Here is a 24,424-nt window from a genome sequence, read left to right on the forward strand (position 1 = left end):
GTGGAGAGAGGGGTGATCTGGTGTATATGGAGGGGAAAGCAATTTCAGGCCAGGGGGAGGGAATGGGAAAGGGGTTGGTGGTGAGATAGATAAGATTGTGGTACAGCGAGCAGGTTGGTGCTGAGAGGACGAAGTGTGTGGGCTGGGCTGTGAAAGGAAATCGGTGAAGTAAGGTAGGAGTGGGTGAGCTGACTGAGTATTTCAAAGCCGACGGTAAGGAGTTACCATCTTTTTCTATCCAGGAACTTCGCTTCTCTTCCACTGGAGGGCTGGTAGGATCCTCTCTATGGAATTGCCTGATGGAAAAATGGGAAAATCTGCTAACAGTACACACCACGGCTGACAAATTTAAACCATCTCTAGACTGTTAGCTCATTGTGGGCAGGGAACGTGTCTGCTAACTCTGTTGTTTTGAATTCTTCCAAACGCTTAGTACAGTGCTCTGCATAAAGTTAGTGCTAAATAAATATCGCTGATTGATTGATTTATTGATTGATCTCTGCACCGAGATATGTTGCCGACTTGTACCTCCCAAGCGCTTAGTACAGTGCTCTGCACACAGTAAGTGTTCAATAAATACGACTGAATGAATGAATGCACCACATCCTGAACACCCCCTGCCCTTCAGGCCACGAGACAAGAGGTATCAACGTGCCCATATTTTAGGCAAACGTTTGCCTTTTCCTGATCCACCCGGCACTCACTGAACCAACCTCTTTTCCCAAAGATGGAAAAAAACACCCACTGACCATCACTCCCATCTCTTGAACTTTATTCTTCTAGACTGTACGCTCCTTGTGGGCAGGGAATGTGTCTACCAACTCTACCATATTGTACTCTCCCCTTTGATATTCACCCCATCCCAGCCCCACACTGCCTATGTCCATATCCCCATACTGTATTCCTTCTCTATGGGTAATTTATTTTAATATCTGTCTCTCCATTCATTCAGTCACTCCTATTTATTGAGCACTTACTGTGTGCAGAGTACTGCAGTAAGTGCTTGGAGAGTACAATATAACAATAAACAGATACAGGCTCCACCCACAACCAGCCTGACTAGATTGCAAGCAGTCCAGTACTTTACATACAGTAAATGCTCAATAAATACTACTGATTGATTGATTGACTGACTGGGAGGAGAACTGCAGAAATTATGGATTCACCAGCTCAGAAGGGAGGAAAAAGTTCAGAAAAATAATTTGGGGGAGATTTCTACACTCTTGCATGAGTTTCAGGAAATAAATCCATTGACCTCCAGTTACTGCTGCAGCTATCCGTTTGTTATTGGTGGTCAATATCTAGAAACTGGAGGATAACAATCAGTTTACAGATAGAACTGGCTACTGGCTCAGGAAAAAGCTATTCTAGTTTTGCTGTTCGGAGGAATATGGCAAGCCCGGGACTTGAACCAGTAACCTTCCATTCACTGTGAAAGCTCTTGGACATCTAGAGCAAAGCTACTTCAACCTATCATTTAATCAGTCAATCACTCAATCAAAGAAGCAGTGTGGCCTTGTGGATACAGCATGGGCCTGGGAGTCAGAAGGATCTGGGTTCTAAATCCAGCTCTACCACTTGCCTGGTGAGTGACCATGGACAAGTGACTTCACTTCTCTGGGCCTCAGTTTACTCATCTGTAAAATGAGACAGGGAACATGTCCTACCTGATTGTCTTATATCTAGCCCAGCACTTAGTACAGTGCCTGGCACAAGGTAAGTGCTTCATCAACATCACCTCATCTCCTGCTCAGTTTGGGCTCTGGGTCAGGCTGTGGGTCCACGAGAGCCGGCTCATGTGCAGACCTGCTCTATGGATGACACATTTATTCATTCATTCAATCGTATTTATTGATCACTTACTGTGTGCAGAGCACTGTACTAAGCGCTTGGGAAGTACAAGTTGGCAACATAATGACACATGGCCTCCCTACTCCCCCTGGAAGTCAGACCTGACCCCCTTCTATCTTGAACCACAATTTGGGTCCTGGGAGAGGACTCAGACACTGGGTTTGGGGAGCTCAGTGTGTTGCAGAAAAGATTAAGGCCTGGGACCAAGGCTGTTGATTCATGCAATGAATGAACGAATGAATCATGAATGAATGAATTCAACTGTATTTATTTAGCACTTCTGTGTGAGGAGCACTGTACTAAGCACTTTGGAGAGTACAATATAACAATAAATTGATACATTCCCTACCCACAGTGAGCTTGCAGTCTAGAGGGGAAGACAGGCATAAATAAAAATAAATAACAGATATGGACATAAATGCCGTGGGGCTGGATCGGGAGATGAATAAAGGGGCTAAATCAGGGAAACACAGAAAGAAGTAGGAGAAGAGGAAAGGAGGGTTTAGTCTGGGAAGGCCTCTTGGAGGAGATGTGCCTTCATTAAGGCTTTGAAGTAGGGGGAGAATAATTGTCGGATATGAGGAGGGAGGGCGTTCCTTGCCAGAGGAAGGACTTGGGCTAGAACTAGGCCAAGAGCTAGATGAGATTGTGGTGCAGTTTCTGGTTCCAAAAGCCCAGCCCAGAGGCTTCCCATGCAGCCCTACTCTCCATCCGCCTTGAGGAATGTCTTTTGCCCCCATCTGAGGGAGTTCACTCTCAGGAGAGGCAGTGACAAACTGCTACATGATGCTTGGGGGCAATTTACTTAGGGAACCTCCTGTGGGATAGGGACTTCCTGTGGGATAGGGACCGTGACCGTGTCCGACCTGATGACCTTGTATCTACCTTATCACTTAGTGCAATGCTTGGAAGGTCATAAGTACTTAACAGGTACCTTCACTATTACTATTAATAGTAATTCCTTCTCTAAATCCTTTAACCTGTAGGGAAGCAGAAATGACAACCCTGACACATCTGGACAAGTTATAACTCCGAAGAATACAGCAACAAAAAGAGGAAGATAAATTCCCCTTGGGGAAGTGACTAAGCATTTAACAGGAGGAGAAAAGCTGCATTTAGGGAGCAGAAAATCTCCGGGTCCTCCCCCTCAACACAGTAAATCACATGTGGTGGGGCTCTGTGAAAGAGGAAAGATTTTAGCACAAAGCTTGGTCAGGGATCTTCACCAAGTGGTGAGGGCTGAGGCTAAATTCAGCAGCTTATCTCTGCCCTACAGGAACTGGAAGAAGGGAGCGGTTATTTATTTTGTTTTCTTGGCTCTTTTTAATGATTGTCTCATCTCTTTCGAGCTTGTGGTGAAATGTAGAATATTTAGCATTTGTTCTTTAACCCTGACTCCTGGGAGTGAAGTTAAAGTTTCCTGAATTGGATAGTCAAGGGAGAGTGATGGGTGCGGGACATTTTCTCCTAACCCAGAACTCAACAGCTAAATGGCTTTTGGCAGCAGGATAATAGTAAACCAATTCCAGAGCAAAGGAGGGCAAGAAGGGATGCTGGAAAATCACGTTCAGTCACAGGCGAGTCATTTTATTTCTCTGGGCCTCACTTTCCTTCTCTTTAAAGTGGGAATTCAATACTTGTTCTCCCTCCCCCTTGGTATTTATTGAGGGGTTAATGTATGCAGAGCACTGTACTAATTAAGTGGTTGGATGAATACAATGCAACAGAGTTGGTAGACATAAACCCTGCCCTCAAGGAGTTTAAGTCAAGAGGGTCAGGGACTGTGTCTGACCTGATTAACCCATATCTATCCCAGCACTCAGTAAAATGCTTATCAATCAATCAATCATATTTATTGAGCGCTTACTATGTGCAGAGCACTGTACTAAGCACTTGGGAAGTACAAATTGGCAACATATACAGTCCCTACCCAACATTGGGCTCACAGTCTAAAAGGGGGAGACAGAGAACAAAACCAAACATACTAACAAAATAAAATAGAATAGGTATGTACAAATAAAATAAATAAATAAATAAATAGAGTAATAAATATGTACACACATATATACATATATACAGGTGCTGTGGGGAAGGGAAGGAGGTAAGATGGGGGGGATGGAGAGGGGGATGAGGGGGAGAGGAAGGAAGGGGCTCAGTCTGGGAAGGTCTCCTGGAGGAGGTGAGCTCGCAGTAGGGCCTTGAAGGGAGGAAGAGAGCTAGCTTGGTGGATGGGCAGAGGGAGGGCATTCCAGGCCCGGGGGATGACGTGGGCCGGGGGTCGATGGCGGGACAGGCGAGAACGAGGTACGGTGAGGAGATTAGCAGCAGAGGAGCGGAGGGTGCAGGCTGGGCTGTAGAAGGAGAGAAGGGAGGTGAGGTAGGAGGGGGCGAGGTGATGGACAGCCTTGAAGCCCAGGGTGAGGAGTTTCTGCCTGATGTGCAGATTGATTGGTAGCCACTGGAGAGTTTTGAGGAGGGGAGTAATATGCCCAGAGCGTTTCTGGACAAAGATAATCTGGGCAGCAGCATGAAGTATGGATTGAAGTGGAGAGAGACACGAGGATGGGAGATCAGAGAGAAGGCTGATGCAGTAGTCCAGACAGGATAGGATGAGAGCTTGAATGAGCAGGGTAGCAGTATGGATGGAGAAGAAAGGGTGGATCTTGGCAATGTTGTGGAGCTGAGACCGGCAGGCTTAGCACATAGTAAGTGCCAGATCATTATTAATAGAGTCAAGAGAAGAGGATTCAGGTAGTTCTGCCTAAATTCCTTCCTTCCTTGCCATTTCCCCTTTATTTACCAGACACGACCACACCCGTGTGGATTAAATACAGTTTCCTGTTTTTTTTTTTTAACATAACATTTGTTTAGCACTTATTATATGCTGGGCACTGTACTAAGTGCTGAGGTAGATACCAGCAAATCAGGTTGGACACAGTCCATGTTTCACGTGGAGCTCACAGTCTTCATCTCCATTTTACAGATGAAGGAAATGAGGCCCAGAGAAGTGAAGTGACTTGCCCAAGGTCACATAACAGACAAGCAGCAGGTCCTGAGATTAGAACCCAGGTCCTTCTGACCCCCAGGCCCTGAGTCTATCCAGTAGGCCCCGCTGCTTCCCTGTTTCTCCCAGAGTTCACATTCCCCTCCTCTTGTCTGCCTGCCCCTACTTCCTGGCTGGATTTGGAATCCTCCTTCAGGACGCATTGATTGTTTTCTTAAATGTCTGAGGGCTAACCAAAATCGGGGAGAGGAGGGGTGGCCTCCTCTTTCTGCACACCCAGACCACACAGAACAATAATCCTGGGGGTTTATGTTGGCTCTGAAGACCTTTGACATACATCCTTCCATGACTCTCATCTCAGTAGCCCAGAAAAATGGCTAAATAGATATAACTGTTAAAACACTACCATGAAGTCCCAATTCCCCCAGATCTAAAAGTTATTCCCTAATCCTCCTAGCAGGGATGAAGCTCAGCAGACTTTTCGTTGTTCTAATTATGATCTTCGTTAGCACTGAACAGCCTCCCTGCTCTGTATCTCAATTTCACTTAAGTAAATAAGCTGGACCGTTTGGCAAATCTTTGCTATTTTCAACTCTTCACTAGTCCTCAATCAATCCATCAGTTGTATTTATTGAGCACTTCTTACTATTGCGGAGCACTGTACTAAGCGCTTGGGAGAGTACAACACAACAGAATTAGCAGATACGATCCCTGCCGGCAACAAGCTTATGGTTTAGAGGATGAGACAGGCGTGAATATGAATAAGTAATCTGTGATGTATAATTTGAAGATATGTACACAAGTGCAATGGGGTGGGAGCTGATATCAAATGTTCAAATGCTGCACATCTAAGTGCAAAGATGAACCAGAAGGGAGAGTGACCAGGGAAAAGAGAACTTAATCAGGGAAGGCCTCTTCGAGGAGATGTGACCTCAATCAATCAATCAATCGTATTTATTGAGCGCTTACTATGTGCAGAGCACTGTACTAAGCGCTTGGGAAGTACAAATTGGCATCACATAGAGACAGTCCCTACCCAACAGTGGGCTCACAGTCTAAAAGGGGGAGACAGAGAAGAGAACCAAACATACCAACAAAATAAAATAAGTAGGATAGAAATGTACAAGTAAAATAAATAAATAAATAAATAAATAGAGTAATAAATATGTACAACCATATATACATATATACAGGTGCTGTGGGGAAGGGAAGGAGGTAAGACGGGGGGATGGAGAGGGGGACGAGGGGGGAGAGGAAAGAAGGGGCTCAGTCTGGGAAGGCCTCCTGGAGGAGGTGAGCTCTCAGCAGGGCCTTGAAGGGAGGAAGAGAGCTAGCTTGGCGGATGGGCAGAGGGAGGGCATTCCAGGCCCGGGGGATGACGTGGGCCGGGGGTCGATGGCGGGACAGGCGAGAGCGAGGTACAGTGAGGAGATTAGTGGTGGAGGAGCGGAGGGTGCGGGCTGGGCAGTAGAAGGAGAGAAGGGAGGTGAGGTAGGAGGGGGCGAGGTGATGGAGAGCCTTGAAGCCCAGGGTGAGGAGTTTCTGCTTGATGCGCAGATTGATCGGTAGCCATTGGAGGTTTTTGAGGAGGGGAGTAATATGTCCAGAGCGTTTCTGGACAAAGATAATCTGGGTAGCAGCATGAAGTATGGATTGAAGTGGAGAGAGACACGAGGATGGGAGATCAGAGAGAAGGCTAGTGCAGTAGTCCAGACGGGATAGGATGAGAGCTTGAATGAGCAGGGTAGCGGTTTGGATGGAGAGGAAAGGGCGGATCTTGGCAATGTTGCGGAGCTGAGACGGGCAGGTTTTGGTGACGGCTTGGATGTGAGGGGTGAATGAGAGAGCGGAGTCGAGGATGACACCAAGGTTGCGGGCTTGTGAGACGGGAAGGATGGTAGTGCCGTCAACAGAGATGGGAAAGTCAGGGAGAGGACAAGGTTTGGGAGGGAAGACAAGGAGCTCAGTCTTCGACATGTTGAGCTTTAGGTGGTGGGCGGACATCCAGATGGAGATGTCCTGAAGGCAGGAGGAGATGCGAGCCTGGAGGGAGGGGGCGAGAGCAGGGGCAGAGATGTAGATCTGGGTGTCAATAATACTTTACAGTAAGTACAGTGGTAGTCTGGCACATATTGGGGGGGGGAGGTGGGAAAGGGGTCAGCACCTGATCCCACTGAGACAAGCCAAGAAATCGAACTTTTCCGTTACTTTCCCAGAGATGTCCTTAGACCTCATTCTTGATCCATTTGCCAGCTCAGCTTCCTCAACACTCAATCATTTTCTGGTTTTGCCTTCCACGATGTGACCTGTTTCTCTCTCCCCAGGATTCTACAATTTTCCAGGGAAAAAGAGTGGACGAGCATAGACCTGCTATGGAGTTTTGTAAACAGACTGGGTTTTTTCTGCCCCTAAAGCCAGGACTTGCTTTTGCTATCTCAGAGATATCACTTACATTCTTGAAAGGGTTTAGTGGGGTCTCATTCCCCGATTTACTCTGGTACTCGATAAAAACGTAGGTTGTTCTTAACCTCTGTGGTCTCGGGAGAAGGGAGAAACTGCACTGGATTCAGTTTGTTGTGGATGGTGGTCTTCTGACAGAGTGGGTAAGACTGCTATTACTACTACTACTACTACTAATAATAATTATGGTATTAAGCACTATGTGCCAGGCACTGTACTAAGCACTGGGGCAGATACAAGCAAATCGGGTTGGACACAGTCCCTGTCCCACATAGGGCCACAGTCTCAATCCCCATTTTACAGATGAGGTAACTGAGGCACAGAGACGTTAAGTGACTTGCCCAAGGTCACATAGCAGATGGGATTAGAATCCATGACCTTCTGACTTCCAGGCCCATGCCCTATCCACTAGGCCATGCTGATTCTCTACTGCTACCACTACTAATAATGTTTGTGTTATTTGTTGAGCACCTACTATGGGCCACGCATTGTGCTAATCTCTAGTGTAGGTGCAATACAATCAATCAATTAATCATATTTACCGAACACGTAGTGTGTGCAGAGCACTGTACTAAGTGCTTGTGTGTCTCCCCATCTAGGCTCTAAGCTAATTGTGGGCAGGGAATGTGTCAACTCCGTTATATTGTTATACTGTTCTAATGGACTCTCCCAAGCACTCAGAACAGTGCTCTGCACACAGTAAGTGCTCAATAAATACCACCAATTAAATATGACATCCAGAGTAACTATTAAGGGTCAGAGCATCTTTTCCACTTCTTGTTGAAACCAAGCAATCAATGGTATTTATTGAGTGTTCTGTATGTGCAAGGAACTGTATTAAGTACTTAGGATCATGCAATAAAGTTGGTAAGCACAAATTCTACCCTCAAGAAGCTTACAATCTAGTGGAATGGATATATTCATATATACATCTTTATACAAATATATATATATATATATGTAATTTAAATGTATATAAATACACACACCTGAGACCTCTAGCTTGAAAACCAGGGAAAAGCCAAACAAGGCATAATGATGATGATGATAAAATTATATTTGCTTAGTGCTATGTGTCAAGCACTATTCTAAAAGCTGTGATAGATACACATTAATCAGATTGGACACAGTTCCTGTCTCACATGGGGCTCAAAGTAAGATATGAAAAACAGAACTCTGGTTTTCTTCCTAATCTTCAGCCTTCACAAGGGCTAGTGGTCCATATCTGATTAGTAACAACAAACTACTATGTGAAAACACACACACACACACAAGAAACACAATGGCATGCAGCCCCTTGGTGAGTTCTAGATATACCTTGGGGAAAAAGAGAGATTAGATTATAAAAGTCTCTCAGTACAAGGCTTCCTCTTCAGTCAGACACATTCCCTGATAAAATGTCTCAGAACAATTCTCAGACCCCTGTACAGCCCTACTTTAAAGAGTCTGAAAATGATCAAATGTCCGATGAAGGCTTTCTAGGGTCCCGAGGAAAATTCCTGAATAAAGGACCACAAGAAACCATCAAATACCAAATGTAAAAAGATCATTGATAATAAATGTGAACATCTTCACTTTAAAATACTTTTCTTTCCAATCACCATCTTCCCCATAGCTCAAGTCCACAACCTGGTCATTATCTTTGACCCCTCTCTATCTTTCAACCCCCACATTCAGTCTGTCACCAAATAACCCTGTCGCTTCTTCATTACCTCATTTACAGAATCTGCCCTCTTCTCAACCATCCAAACAGTCACCATGCTGGTACAAGCACTTGTATCTCAAATCAAGTACTGTATCAGCCTCCACACAAACCTCCCTGTCTCCAGTCTTTTCCCTTTCAAGTCTAATTGCATTATTTTCCTGCCTGGATTGTTTTCCTCCCCTTCTAGACTGCAAGCTCGTTGTAGGCAGGGATCATGTCTATCAGCTCTGTTATACTGTACTCTTCCAAGGGCTTAATACAGTGGTCTGTACAGAGTAGGAACTCAGTAAATACAGTTGATCGATTGAGTGATTTTTCTAAAAAAATCATTCTGCCCACGTCTCCACACTCCTCATAAACCTCCAAAGGTTGTCTATTCTTCGCCTCCTAACAGAAGCTCCTGACAATTGGCCTTTAGGAATTTAATCAGCTCTCTCCACACAATACATTAATCAATCAATGGTATTCATTGAGCACTTACTGCGGGTGGAGCACTGTACTAAGTGACTGGGAAAGTACAATTCAAGTAACTAAGGCATGATCCCAGCCCACAAGGAACTTACAGTTTACATGGGGAGAGAGATTTTAATAATTGGCAGTAATACTAATTATGGTACTTGTTAAGTGCTTACTATGATGTGTCGAGCACTGTTCTAAGTCTTGGCACTGTATATTGAAATAAATTATTTATAGGGGCTTTGGGTGAGTTTAAGGATATGTAGATAAGTGGTCTTGAGGTGGGGAGAGAGAGCTGGAAAGGAAGAGAAAGTGTAGCAGGAAATGACAGTGCGATGAGCAGGTAATGGAAGAATTTTAGGAAGTTCACTATTTCTATTTCTATAGAAATAGTCATACAGAAATAGTTTCTGTCCAAAAGAAACTATAGAAACTATAAGATTAGTTTTTATTTTACAACAAGATAGCTGGCAAGTCTATCGGAGTTCAGCAAAGGAAGCAGTGGAGTCATTGGTTGCTACAGAAAGAAGTTGGAGGTTTGGAATATCTGGAGTGGGGGCTGCAGACATGGGAGTGGTTGATGGAAAAACAGAAGTGTCAGGAAGCAGTGTGCCCTATTGGAAAGAGCATGGGCCTGGGAGTCAGAGGACCAGGATTCTAAACCTGGCTCTGCCACTTACTTCCCTGCTGTGTGACCTTGGGCAAGTGATTATCAACTACCAAATCTTCATGATGGACAGCCCACTTGCCCACACAAACCTAAAGTGAAGTGACCTACCCAAGGTCACTAAGTAGACAAGTAATCAGGTTGGACATAGCCCTTGTCCCATGTTGGGCTCACAGTCTTAGTCCCCATTTTAGTGGTGAGGTAAATGAAGCACAGAGAAGTGAAGTGACTTTCCCAGGGTCACACAGCAGACAAGTGCCAGAGCCGGGTCCTTCTGATTCTCAGACCCATGCTCTATCCACTAGGTGATGCTGCAGTTTTGTAAATCGAGTTTGGTCCCAAAGAACCAAACAGCCCTAGGGTGACTTTACTTTTGGAAATGAAGAGGTGGCCCTTAACCGCTGTAATCCCAATTGTGAGAAAAAAAAAAAAAGAGTCAACCAGCGACTGTAGGAAATAGAATGTCCAATTGGTGCTGGGCCTGATTGCTACTCCTGCTGGTGACCCACTCAGGAAACTCCAAATGAGAGCCTTCAAGGAACACGACCAAACCTTCCTAAAGGAATTTCCATCTCATTAGCAACAGGACATGGTGGAGGTTACAGATAAACTTGATTCCTTCTGAGCCAAGGGGGCCAGGGACATTGGAAAGACAGCAGGGGTTGGGGTAGGAGGAGTGGGGAGAGGGAAGGTCAGTTGGTCTGTTGGCCCAAGGGTGACCCTGAGAGTAGAGGGACCCTTCCTGCCTGAGCTTGTTGTGGGAAGGAAATGTGTCTGTTTTATTGTTATAGTGTACTCTCCCAAGTGCTTATTACAGTGCTCTGCACACAGTAAGAACTCAATAAATACAACTGAATGAATGACTTCTGTGAATGGCCCCTCCATCTGCAGTATAGTGAGCATTAAGGCCTTAGAGTGTCATTATCGGCATCCCAGAGTTTCTGCTTTAAGGGCCTGTGGCACCTGGAAAGCAGTGAAAGAAACTTTCTGTGGACTCCAGCTTCCTGTTTGCCTACCGGCGGGGCTCATGATTATGATGCCCTGCACTTACCCCAACGTCGTCTCTAGGAAGAGAAGCAAGAGAAGCAGTGTGGGTCAGTGGAAAGAGCCCGGGCTTTGGAGTCAGAGATCATTGGTTCAAATCCCAGCTCCACCAGTTGTCAGCTGTGTGCCTTTGGGCAAGTCACTTCACTTCTCTGTGCCTCAGTTCCCTCATCTGTAAAATGGGGATGAAGACTGTGAGCCCCTCATGGGACAAACTGATTACACTGTATCCCCTCCCCAGTGCTTAGAACAGTGCTTTGTACATAGTAAGCGCTTAATAAATGCCATCCTTATTATCTGTATCTATACCCTTTGGGAACTTGGTATTCACCCCATCCTCTGCCCCACAGCACTTATGGACATATCTGTCATTTATGCATTTGTATTAATGTCTGTCTCCCCCTCTAGACTGCAAGCTCGTTGTGGGCCGGGAATGTGTCTGCCATACTCTCCCAAGTTCTTAGTTCAACGCTCTGCATATAGTAAGCACTCAATAAATATGACTGATGGACTGGGGAAGCAGCATGGTCTAGTGGATAGAGCATGGGTCTGGGAGTTAGAAGGTCCTGGGTTCTGATCCTGGCTCCACCACTTGTCTTCTGGGTGACAAGTGGGCAAGTTACTTCACTTCCCTGGGCCTCAGTTTCCTCATCTGTAAAATGGGGATGAAGACTATGAGCCCCAGGTGGAACATGGATTGTGTTCAACCTAAATAGTTTGTATTTACCCCAGTGATGATCATGATAATGATGATGGCATTGTTAAGTGCTTACTATGTGTCAAGCACTGTTCTAAGCACTGGGGTAGATAAGTCACCTTCACCTCTCTGTGCCTCAGTTCTCTCATTTATAAAATGGGGATTAAGACTGTGAGCCCCATGTAGGACAGAGAATGTGCCCAACCCTAATACCTTGAATCTACCGCAGCATTTAAAACAGTGTCTGACACACAGTAAGCGCTTAAAAGACACCACAATAATTATTAATCCCCACTTTTCTTATGAGGTAACTGCAGCCCAGAGAAGTGAAGTGATTTGCCCAAGGCCACACAGCAGACAAATGGCAGAGCCAGTGTTAGAACCCACATCCCTCTGATTTCCAGGCTCATGCTCTATCCACTAAGACAGGCTGCTTTTTCTTCTATTACTAGTACTACTACTACTATTACTACAAAAACAGCAGGGCGTAGTGGATAGCACATAGGCCTGAGAGTCATAAGGTCATGGATTCTAATCCCTGCTCCGCCACTTGTCTGCTGTGTGATCTTGAGCAAGTCGCTTCATTTCTCTGGGCCTCAGTTCCCTCACCTGTAAAATGGGGTTTAAGACTATGAGGCCTGTATGGGACATGGACTGTGTCCCATCCTGATGATCTTGTATCTACCCCAGCACTTAGTATAGTGCTGGCACATAGTAAGCACTGACCATGTCTACACATGCACCCCATTTTTAAAGGTCCCCCAGATCTGTGTGGATCTGACATTGGATCCTGCACAGGTTTGAGAAGCCTGGTTCAAACAGAAACTCATCACCCTCGGCTTTAAAGCACTTAATCACCTCGCCCCCTCCTACTTTACCTCCCTGACTTTCTCCTACAACTAGCCCACACACTTTGTTCCTCTAACACCAACTTACTCGCTGTACCTCAATCTCATCTATCTTGCCACCAAGCTCTAGCCCATGTCCTGCAATGCCCTCCCTCTTCACACTGACAGACGATCACTATTCCCACCTTCAAAGCCTTACTGAAAGCCCATCTCCTCCAAGAGGCCTTCCCCAACTAGCCCTCATTTCATCTTATAATAATATAATAATGGCATTTATTAAGCACTTACTATGTGCAAAGCACTGTTTCTAAGCGCTGGGGAGGTTACAAGGCCATCAGGTTGCCCCACAGGGGGCTCACAGTCTTAATCCCCATTTTACAGCTGAGGTAACAGGCACAGAGAAGTTAAGTGACTTGTCCAAAGTCACACAGCTGACAGTTGGCAGAGCCCGGATTTGAACCCATGACCTCTGACTCCAAAGTCCATGCTGTTTCCACTGAGCCACACTGCATCTTCTCTCATTCCCTTCTGTGTTGCCCTGGCAGTTAGATCTGCCCTCTTTATTCACCCTTCCCTCAGGCCCACAGCACTTCTGAACATATTCAAAATTTATTTATTTACATTAATGTCTTATCTCCCTCTAGACTGCAAGTTCACTGTGGTCAAAGATTCGCCTACCAACTCTGTCACATTGTACTCTCCCAAGCATTTAGTATCATGCTCTGTGCACAGCAGGCACTCAAATACGATTGATTGACTGATTTTCTCCAATCTTTAAAACCATGTGTCCAGTTGGGGCCTTGACAGCTAATCAAACCGATGGACATCCTCTTTGGTCATGGCTGAACAAAAACTCAGCTGGCCCTTATTCATTCAATCATATTTATTGAGCACTTACTGTGTGCAGAGCACTGTACTAAGTGCTTGGGAAGTACAAGCTGGCAACATACAGAGATGATCCCTACCAAACAATGGGCTTACAGTCTCAGGAGCTGCTGTTCCCTTTCCAGGCCTGGGACTGTTTCAACCAGGGAAAGAACCGAATCTGTGTTGCGGTTAATGTCCCAGGGAGAGTCAAAAGTCATTTGTCCGTGTTGAGCTCGGTGCACCTCCCCGAAGAGTCAAGCTATAAGAACACTGCTCGTGTTTCATGGAGCTAAGGAGGCCCTGAGACAGATCTTCAGTCCATGCTACATGGGGGAAAGAATCTGCTGACTCAGCCCACACTGGCAGCTCTTCACTGGTAGGAACAGGTGCCTGCAATCTCCTGAACGGTGGGGAGACCCTATCCGCACCTGTTTCCCAGAAGCCTGTGGGCTCGTTATCCCTTGGCCACCCACCAGCTAAGCTGATCCCAAACAGGGCTGGGCCCAGCAGATGCCAGGATTCATCTTGGCTTTCTCCCTACTGCAGATGAGCTATCTGTGTCTTCATAGGGAGCTGGGATCTTATGTCCCCTCCCTGAGAAGGAGTTAAATTGGTTTCAGGCTCCCAGTAGGCCTAGCTGCCCAGATTCTTCAAAGACACATGCCCTAAGGTGGGTTAGACTCGAGGAGAATCTGATAGGTTACTGGAGGAATCCCGTATCAATGACCTACAGATTTTGAAGTTTACACAAAAACTAAAGCTTTGAGGAATGGCTTTGCCTTTTAGAGAGAAATACGGAGGTGGAGATGTTATTTGACACTGCACGTTTGGCCTGCAGGTTTTTCAAGTCTTTTTAGGATCAGCATGCCCACGTCTCCCCCATTCTAAAAAAAACCCTCTCTTGACCCCACCTCCCCTTCTAGTTATCACCCTATCTCCCTCCTACCCTTCCTTTCCAAACTCCTAGAACAAGTCATCTACACTCACTGCCTCAAATTCCTCAAAGCCAACTCTCTCCTCGAACCCCTCCAACCTGGCTTCCATCCCCTACACTCCACTGAAACTGCCCTCTCAAAGGTCACCGATGACCTCCTTCTTGCCAAATCCAATGGCTCTTACTCTATCCTAATCCTCCTCAACCTCTCAGCTGCCTTCAACACTGCGGATCACCCCCTTCTCCTCAACACGCTATCCAATCTTGGCTTCACAGACTCCATCCTCTCCCGGTTCTCCTCTTACCTCTCTGGCCATTTACTCTCAGTCTCCTTTGTGGGCTTTTCCTCCCCCTCCCATCCCCTTACTGTAGGGGTTTCTCAAGGGTCAGTTCTTGGTCCCTTTCTGTTCTCCATCTACACTCACTCCCTTGGTGAACTCATTCACTCCCACGGCTTCAACTATCATCTCTACGCAGATGACACCCAAATTTATATCTCTGCCCCTGCTCTCTCTCCTTCTCTCCAGGCTCATATCTCCTCCTGCCTTTTGGGACATCTCCATCTGGATGTCTGCCCGCCATCTAAAACTCAATATGCCCAAGACTGAACACCTTATCTTCCCTCCCAAACCCTGCCCTCTCCCTGTCTTTCCCATCACTGTACATGGCACTACCATCTTTCCCATCTCACAAGCCCGCAACCTTGGTGTCATCCTTGACTCCGCTCTCTCGTTCACCCCCACATCCAATCCATCACCAAAACATGCCGGTGTCACCTCCACAACGTTGTCAAGATCCGCCCTTTCCCCTCCATCCAAACTGCTACCTTGAAGGTTCAATCCCTCATCCTATCCTGACTGGATGACTGAATCAACCTCCTCTCTGATCTCCCATCCTCCTGTCTATCCCCACTTCAGTCTATACTTCACTGCCCGGATTATCTTTGTACAGAAACGCTCTGGCATGTTACTCCCTTCCTCAAAAATCTCCAGTGGCTGCCTGTCAACCTACGAATCAAGTAACCATTTGAGAGTCAGAAGATGTGGGTTCTAATCCTGTATCCACCACGTCTGCTGTTTGACTTTGGGTAAACCACTTAACTTCTCTGTGCCTGTTAATCTGCAACACAGAGATTAATAATAATAACAATAATTATTATTATTATTATCATTATTATAATGGCATTTGTTATGCACTGTTCTAAGAGCTGAAAGATCAACATGGGGCACAAACCCACGACCCTGAGATGGAGAGTCTCATGCTCTACCGACTGAGCTAGCCGGGCTCAGAGCGTGAGCCCCACGTGGGATAACCTGATTATCTTGTATCTACCCCAGTGCTTAAAACAGTGCTTGGCATATAGTAAGAGCTTAACAAATACCGTTATTATTATCATTATTAACAAATACCACTGATTGACTGGGCTCCTGAAGGGCTTGTGCTCATTTTGCCTTGTCCTTCCTGCAAAAGTGTACTTTTTCCGAGGATCCAATCAATCAATGATACTTATTGAGCGCTTACTGTGTGCAGAGCACTGTACTAAGCTCTTGGGAGAGTACAATACCACAGAATTAGCAGAAACGTTCCCTGTCCATAATGAGCATACTGTCTAGAGAAGCAGGTGAAACCAGATTTTCTCCCAGAGAATCCAAAGTAAGCCATTTAAAAGATGACTAAGAAAGCAGGGGGAGGAACTTGATGTATATAAGAAAACTAAAATTAGAAATAATCCAGTGCCATATACTTGCACTCCACAGATCTCCAGTTTGCCTTTTAACCTCAGCAGTGTCTTGGACAAGCTGTGGATCTTCACCCCAAGGAAGTGGACAGCTAGGAAGGAGGCAGCAAGACCTGGGAACTAATTCTGGCTCCACTCCATGTCTGCTGTGTCACTTTGGGTAAGTCATTTAACTTCTCTGGGCCTCAATGACCTCATCTGTAAAATGGGGGTTAAGAATGTGAGCCCCATGTGGGACAGGGACTCTTTCTAACCTGCTTAATTTGTCTCTACCCCAGTGCTTAGAGTAGGGCTTGACACATAGTAAGCACTTAACAAGTAACATTAGTATCATATTGTTACTATTAAGAGAGGTTTACCCACCTGGCCCCTCTCAAGATTGCACCTGGAGAGTTTCCAGTACACTACCCGTCTCACCTACAGGAGGGTGAGTCAAGCAGAGGCCTACCCATTCCATTCCTAGCTGAGGCAGTGGCTAGCGAGTGGAATGCAATCTGCAACAAGTCAAAACTCACCTGTGCTGGGCAGCAGCGGCATGGGAGCGAGTCGAGGGCGGAGACTCAAGTTTACCGTGCAGAAGGCAGCAATGGTAAACCACTTCCGAACTTTGACCAAGAAAACTCTATGGATCCACTACCAGAAAGATTGTAGTTGGAGGAGGGGCATTCTGGGAGAGATTTGTCCATGGAGTCGCTTTGAGTAGGAAAAGACTTGACAGCATAAGATAAGAGAAGACCCACCTGGAGTGCAGTAGTTTGCCCTGAAGTTTCAGATCTGCCGCACAGTCGTCTGACAGTTCCTCTCAAAAACCGTCTGTGGAAAGAGAGAACACGGAAGCATTAGACTCCAGGAGAGGCTTTGAGGGTTTTACAAAAGAGAAGCAGCATTGCCTAATAACCACGAAAGCAGGGGAGAAACTTGATTTTTATAAGAAAACTTCAATTAGAAATAATCCAGTGCCATATAGTTGCACTCCTCAGGTCTCCAGTTTGCCTTTCAACCTCAACAGTATCTTGGACAAGTTCTGGGCCTTTACCCCAAGGAAGTGGGCAGCTAGGAATGAGGTGGCACAAGGAACTGGGTTCTAATTCTGGCTGCGCCACATGTCTGCTGGGTGACCTTGGGCAAGTCACTTCACTTCTCTGTGGTTCAATTCCCTCATCTGTAAAATGGAGATTAAGACTGGGTGACCTATGTGGGACATAGACTGTGTTCCTCAGTTCCTCAGTGCTTAGTACAGTGCCTGGCATATAGTAAGCGTTTAACAAATACCATTAAAAAAGGTAACAACCTCTCCTGTCTCCCCCCAGGGTAATGGGGGCAAAAAGGGGGAGATATTTTGACTCCTTTCCTCTCTCTACCACCACCACCTTGGGGTTCACAACTGAGGCAATCCCAACATCCCAATTTACTTAGGCTTCAATTCCCTGAGCCTTGTTAGGACCAGCTCTGGGAACATAGCCATGATGAAATCAATCCATTATATTTACTGAGCCCTTACTGTGTGCAGAGCCTAAGCTCTTGGGAGAGTACAGTGCAACATAATTAGCAGACACAGTCCCTGTCCGCAATGAGAGGGACCCAAACAATATAAACAAATTACAGCTCTTAGCATATCTCAAGAGAGTTTTTTTAAGAGGATCATTTGTTTGCTGACCCTTTAGGAATGAGTACAGAAAGGAGTTTGGGAAAATAAGGGAAAGGAATGCACTTAGTACAGTGCTCTGCACACAGTAAGTGCTAAATAAATGCTTAGTGATATCCTCACTGGGATTCAGAAGGATCTGAGTTCTAAAATCCCACACCACCACTTGTCTGCTGTGTGACATTGGGCAAGTCACTTCACTTCTCTGTGCCTCAGTTACATACGTAAAATGGGGATTAAGATTGTGAGTTACATGTGGGACAGGCGCTGTGTCCAACTCGATTCATTTGTATCTGCCCTGGCGCTTGGAAGAGTGCCTGGAGAATAAGTGCTTAAAAAATTCCACCATCTAAAGCTCAGGGACAGAGATTTGGTTTCAACCGAATTTAATTTGTAGCCCAAAGGGATTTTCTGTTAAATCAATCTCCCCAGCCTGAGTGGTCATGGCTACTGGCAACCATCTTATTTACCCTGGAGAAGTTTGGTTCTTTTTGGACATTTTTTTCCACACATGGAGATCCTAGCCTGCTTTGCTGGTGTTTAGGAAGGCTAAGCTATTGGCTCTAACGAACACTCCGGTCTACTGGCGGGGGAGACAAGTACAAGACAGGGATGCCATTGAAACAGTGCCCGTGGAAATTCACAACTGGGGGCCCCATTTCCTCACAGCATAAAGTTCCCTAGCCAACCATCCCTTTCTCAATTACAAATAAGAGACTCGAGAAAGGCCTGTAGAGAAGATGGAGATTTTCCTGAAAGTCTTAATTTTGGAGTGGAAGACAAAGTAATCTATCAAGACTGTAAGCTCATTGTGGGCAGGGAATGTGTCTGTTTACTGTTACATTGTACTCTCTCAAGTGCTTAGTGCAGTGCTCTACCCTCAGTAAATGCTCAATAAATATAATTGAATGAATGAATTAATGAAATCTGCCAAGAGCCAGGTTACAGCTATGTGCCAGATTACTGCCTTTTTGCTTGAGAACCAGTCAATCGTATTTATTGAGCACTTACTGTTTGCAGAGCACTGTACTAAGCGCTTGAGTGAGTAAACTATAACAATAAACAAACACATTCCCTGCCCACAGTAAGCTGTCAGACTTCTTGGAGACTTTGACCAATCAATCAATCAACAGTATTTATTGAGCACTTACGGTGTGGAGAGTACTGTACTAAGAACTTGGGAGAGTACCAAGAGCAGACTACCCATTGTCCAGCTAACTGAGGACTCAGCGAAAGGAAATGGGATTCTCCTGAAGTAGACAAGATTTCAAGCTAGATCTAAAGAAGAATGAATGGCTCTGAACATCGGAATTGGCGACTGAGGAGAGCTGAGGAGACTCCTTCTATGAAGTTTGTAAAAACAAGATGGCTTCTCCAAAAATCCAGCCAGAAGGATTGGTTGACTTCTTAAGAATGACCCTTCCAGTTCCGCATCCCTCTGATGCCCTTATCTTCATGCTTCTCTCCAGTATGATGGATGGACAGCTGTTTCTGTTTCCTGTTCCTGGCTTCACAAAAGTATTTCCTCACCACCGTTTGCAACCCCCTTTCCAGCTCTGAAATGAATCCTCCCCTGTCTGAAAGGGTCAAGACAAATCTGTTTAATTCAAAGATGCCTGAGTGTAAACCCAGAAAAATCATCAGTCTACTGTCAGATAGAACATTCATTCGATCATTCTTTCATTCATATTTATTGAGCACTTACTGTTTGCAGAGCACTGTACTAAGCACTTGGGAGAATACAAGAACACCTTGGCCACACGCCTGGGTAGAGATTTTGTATCTTTTAGGCACTTGTTATTCATCCCACCCTCAATCCCACAGCTCTGATGTACATATCAGTCATTTATTTATTTAGATTAATGTCTGCCTTCCCCCTAGTCTGTAAGCTTTTTAGGGGCAGGGAACATATCTACCAATCCTGTTTTATTGTACTCCCCAAGTGCTTAGTACAGCACTCTGCACACAGCAATCCCTCAGTAATTACAATTGATTGAATCAGTGATGACCAGTGTCCTGCAGCTGGCCAGGGGAAGAGCTGAAATTGGAACTAAGAGTCTCTGTTCCTCCCCAAACCTCCAGGATCCTGAAAGAAACAGGAAGTATCCCGGGGCCTAATGTTGATTGTATTTTCTTTGAAGGAGTGGGAACCACAACACCCATAACACAAACAGTCACCATCTATTAAGGGACTGTTGAAGCACTTCAATGTACCAGAACTTTATCCGAGGGGTTTGAGGATTACAGAAAAACATCGAGTACAGAGACAGTCCCTACCACAGGGGAGCTTCCATCCTGAAAGGGAAATCTAAAAATAACTCAGAGTGAGAAGCAACGTGGAGAGAGTCCAAGCCCGGGAATCAGAGGACCTGGGTTCTAATTCTAGATCAGCCACTTGTCTGCTGTGCAATCTCCAGCAAGTAACAACTTCTCTTATCCTCAGTTTACTCACCTGTAAAGTGGATACTTAATACCTGTTCTCCATCTGGTGTTAAGCTGTGACCCCATGGGGGACCGGGACTGTGTCCAACCTGATTATCTTGCAACTTGTACAGTGTGTAGCAAGTGCTTTACGAAAACCACAATAAATGTTATTATTACTCTAGGCTCCCACTGCAACCATTATAATGGGCTAGCTGGTGGTGGGGAAATCCCTCAGATACTACCCCCTTGCCCCTCTCAGGGTGGTACCTGGAGAGTTTCCAGTACTTTTCCGGTCTTGGCTATGGGAGGGAGAGTCCAGCAGAGGCATATCCATTCCATTCCTAGCTTGGGCAGTGGCTCGTGAGTGGAAGGCCATCTGCTACAAGTCAAAACACCCCAGTGCTGGGCAGCAGTGGCATGGGAGAGAGTCGAGGGTGGAGACTCAAGTTGAATGCACGGAAGAAGGCAATGGTGAACCACTTCTGGATTTTGACCAAGAAAACTCTATGGATCCACTACCAGAATGATTGCAGACGGAGAGTGGGGTGTTCTGAGAGAGCTGTGTCCATGGAGTCACTATGGGTCAGAGACAACTCGACAGTATAAGACAAGACACGACTGTCCTTTCACCTCTCACCCCTATAGACTGGCACCCAGAAAGTCTGACCAGCAAATAATAGATGAAACAATCAATCAGTCAGTAGTATTTATTGAGCTTTTGCCATGTACAGAGTACTGTACCCAGCACTTAGATAATACCAACCACTTCCACAGCAGTCTTGTCCCTTCCCTTCAATGCCAGCTGAGATGCCCATTCCTTCCCTAAATCACAGCCTGCCAGGGCTGGTGCCACCTGGGGAGAGAAGCAGTGTGGCATAGTAGCTAGAGCACAGGCCTGGGAGTCAGAAGGTCATGAATTCTAATGTTGGTTCCGCTATTTGTCTGTTTGTGGCCTTGTGCCTCAGTTACCTCATCTGTAAAATGGGGATTAAGACTGTGAGCCCCATGTGGGACAGGGACTGCGTCCAACCAGATTTGCTTGTCTCCACCTCAGCAGTTAGTATATTGTTTGGCACAGCAGAAGTACTTGTCCCACATGGGGCTCACAAGCTTAGTAGGAGGGAAGGGGATTGAATTCCCATTTTACAGTTGCAGATACTGAGGCCCAGAGAAGTGAACTGACTGGACCAAGGTTAAACAGCAAGCAATTGGCAGAGCCGGGATTAGAACCCAGCTGGTGGTCCCCTTTCCACCAGAACATGCTGCTTCTTCCTTCCTCTTAGCCTGGGAGTCCAGTGTGAGACAGGGGCTGTGTACTAAATGCCTTTAGCATATAATACATGCTGAGTAAATGCCATAATCAACCTAACAAATCCCCCATGGCTTTAAAACTCAGTGAGCCCTGTGTGGGTCAGGCACTGTGTCTGACCGGATTATTTTGTATATTTCCCAGTGCTAGATGCATAGTAAGGCTTAACAAATACCACTATTATTATTATTTCCTCTCCTGTCACTATAACTCCGCTTTAAAGTAACATCCAACTTGCTTTCCTTCCTCTTCTCTTCCGCACTACCCTGGCATCATACATGGTAAAACACATCTCCAGTTTCTCCTCAGTCTGGGAAAGGATCATTTGGAAGCCCAGAAAACACAAAGTTCAAGTGCCTGGTGCTAGGCAAACCTGGATTTAACGAGCCTCACTAATTCAGTGATACACTTGCGATTATCCCCATTAATCCATGCTTAATGGGACCTCCCAAAATTCCTCTCTGGGTGGAACAAATGTCTTGGATCCAAGTCCCTAAGCTTGGGAATGTTGCTTTTCTTTCCATATTGGCTCTGAGAATGATCTAAGAATGCAACTGCGTCTTTAAATGTTAAGTATTCTTGTGTCCCGGCTGCTGATCAATCAATCAATTGTATTTATTGAGCACTTACTGTGTGCAGAGCACTGTATTAAGCGCTTGGGAAGTACAAGTTGGCAACATATAGAGACAGTCCCTACCCAACAGTGGGCTCACTGTCTAAAAAGGGGGAGACAGAGAACAAAACCAAAACATACTAACAAAATAAAATAAGTAGAATAGATATGTACAAGTAAAATAAATAAATAGAGTAATAAATATGTACAAACATATATACAGGTGCTGTGGAGAAGGGAAGGAGGTAAAATGGGGGGGATGGAGAGGAAGGAAGGGGCTCAGTCTGGGAAGGCCTCCTGGAGGAGGTGAGCTCGCAGTAGGGCCTTGAAGGGAGGAAGAGAGCGAGCTTGGCGGATGGGCAGAGGGAGGGCATTCCAGGCCCGGGGGATGACGTGGGCCGGGGGTCGATGGCGGGACAGGTGAGAATGAGGTACGGTGAGGAGATTAGCAGCAGAGGAGCGGAGGGTGCGGGGTGGGCTGTAGAAGGAGAGAAGGGAGGTGAGGTAGGAGAGGGCGAGGTGATGGACAGCCTTGAAGCCCAGGGTGAGGAGTTTCTGCCTGATGCGCAGATTGATTGGTAGCCACTGGAGATTTTTGAGGAAGGGAGTAACATGCCCAGAGCGTTTCTGGACAAAGACAATCCGGGCAGCACTGTGAAGTATGGATTGAAGTGGGGAGAGACACGAGGATGGGAGATCAGAGAGAAGGCTGATGCAGTAGTCCAGACGGGATGGGATGAGGGCTTGAACGAGAAGGGTAGCAATATGGATGGAGAGGAAAGGGCGGATCTTGGCAATGTTGCGGAGCTGAGACCGGCAGGTTTTGGTGACAGCTTGGATGTAAGGGGTGAATGCGAGAGAGGAGTCGAGGATGACACCAAGGTTGCGGGCTTGTGAGACGGGAAGGATGGTAGTGCCATCAACAGAGATGGGAAAGTCAGGGAGAGGACAGGGTTTGGGAGGGAAGACAAGGAGTTCAGTCTTGGACATGTTGAGTTTTAGGTGGCAGGCAGACATCCAGATGGAGATGTCCTCAAGGCAGGAGGAGATGCGAGCCTGGAGAGAGGGGGAGAGAGCAGGGGCATAGATGTAGACCTGGGTGTCATCAGCGTAGAGATGATAGTTGAAGCCGTGGGAGCGAATGAGGTCACCAAGGGAGTGCGTGTAGATTGAGAACAGAAGGGGACCAAGCGCTGAACCTTGGGGAACCCCCACAGTAAGGGGATGGGAGGGGGAGGAGGAGCCTGCAAAAGAGACTGAGAATGAATGACCGGAGAGATAAGAGGAGAACCAGGAGAGGACGGAGTCTGTGAAGCCAAGGTCGGATAGCGTGTTGAGGAGAAGGGGGTGGTCCACAGTGTCGAAGGCAGCTGAGAGGTCGAGGAGGATTAGGACAGAGTATGAGCCTTTGGATTTGACAAGCAGGAGGTCATTGGTGACCTTTGAGAGGGCAGTTTCCATGGAATGTAGGGGACGGAAGCCAGACTGGAGGGGGTTGAGGAGAGAGTTGTTGTTGAGGAATTCTAGGCAGCGCTTGTAGACAACTCGTTCAAGGAGTTTGGAAAGAACTGGTAGGAGGGATATGGGGCGATAAGTAGAAGGTGAGGTGGGGTCAAAAGAGGGTTCTTTTAGGATGGGTGAGACATGGGCATGTTTGAAGGCAGAGGGGAAGGAACCAGTGGAGAGTGAGCGGTTGAAGATGGAAGTTAAGGAGGGGAGAAGGGATGGAGCGAGAGATTTCATGAGATGAGAGGGAATGGGGTCAGAAGCACAGGTGGCCGGAGTAGCACTTGAGAGGAGGGAGGAGAGCTCCTCTGAGGATACTGCTGGGAAGGATGGGAGAGTAGCAGGGAGTGTTGAGAGCCCGGGGGTTGGAGAAGGAGGGGAAGTGACCTTGGGGAGGTCGGACCTGATGGATTTAATTTTGTTAATGAAGTAGGAGGCCAGATCGTTGGGGGTGAGGGAAGGAGGAGGGGGAGGAACTGGGGGCCTGGGAAGGGATGTTGCTGATGTTGGTTACTGGTAAGATCTGTGAGAATTCCAAACAATCCAACTGAGATTCTCTTGGAGGTGGGAAGCAAACTGAAAGGAAGGAAAGGGGAAAAATTGTATTTCTCAATGAGGATTGGAAAAGGGGTTGGGGGTGGGGGAGTCAGACCTCT

General features: G+C 46.3%; 1 non-coding gene across 1 annotated transcript; it reads left to right on the forward strand.

Annotated features, from left to right (window-relative positions):
• The first annotated feature begins 20,589 nt into the window (after positions 1 to 20,589).
• Positions 20,590 to 20,727, forward strand: LOC119923859. The gene has a single exon (XR_005448988.1). It is a non-coding gene; the product is annotated as a small nucleolar RNA SNORA7 (small nucleolar RNA).
• The last annotated feature ends 3,697 nt before the right edge of the window (positions 20,728 to 24,424 follow it).

Source organism: Tachyglossus aculeatus, chromosome 2, assembly GCF_015852505.1.
Source record: "Tachyglossus aculeatus isolate mTacAcu1 chromosome 2, mTacAcu1.pri, whole genome shotgun sequence".
NCBI classification, from domain to species: domain Eukaryota; kingdom Metazoa; phylum Chordata; class Mammalia; order Monotremata; family Tachyglossidae; genus Tachyglossus; species Tachyglossus aculeatus.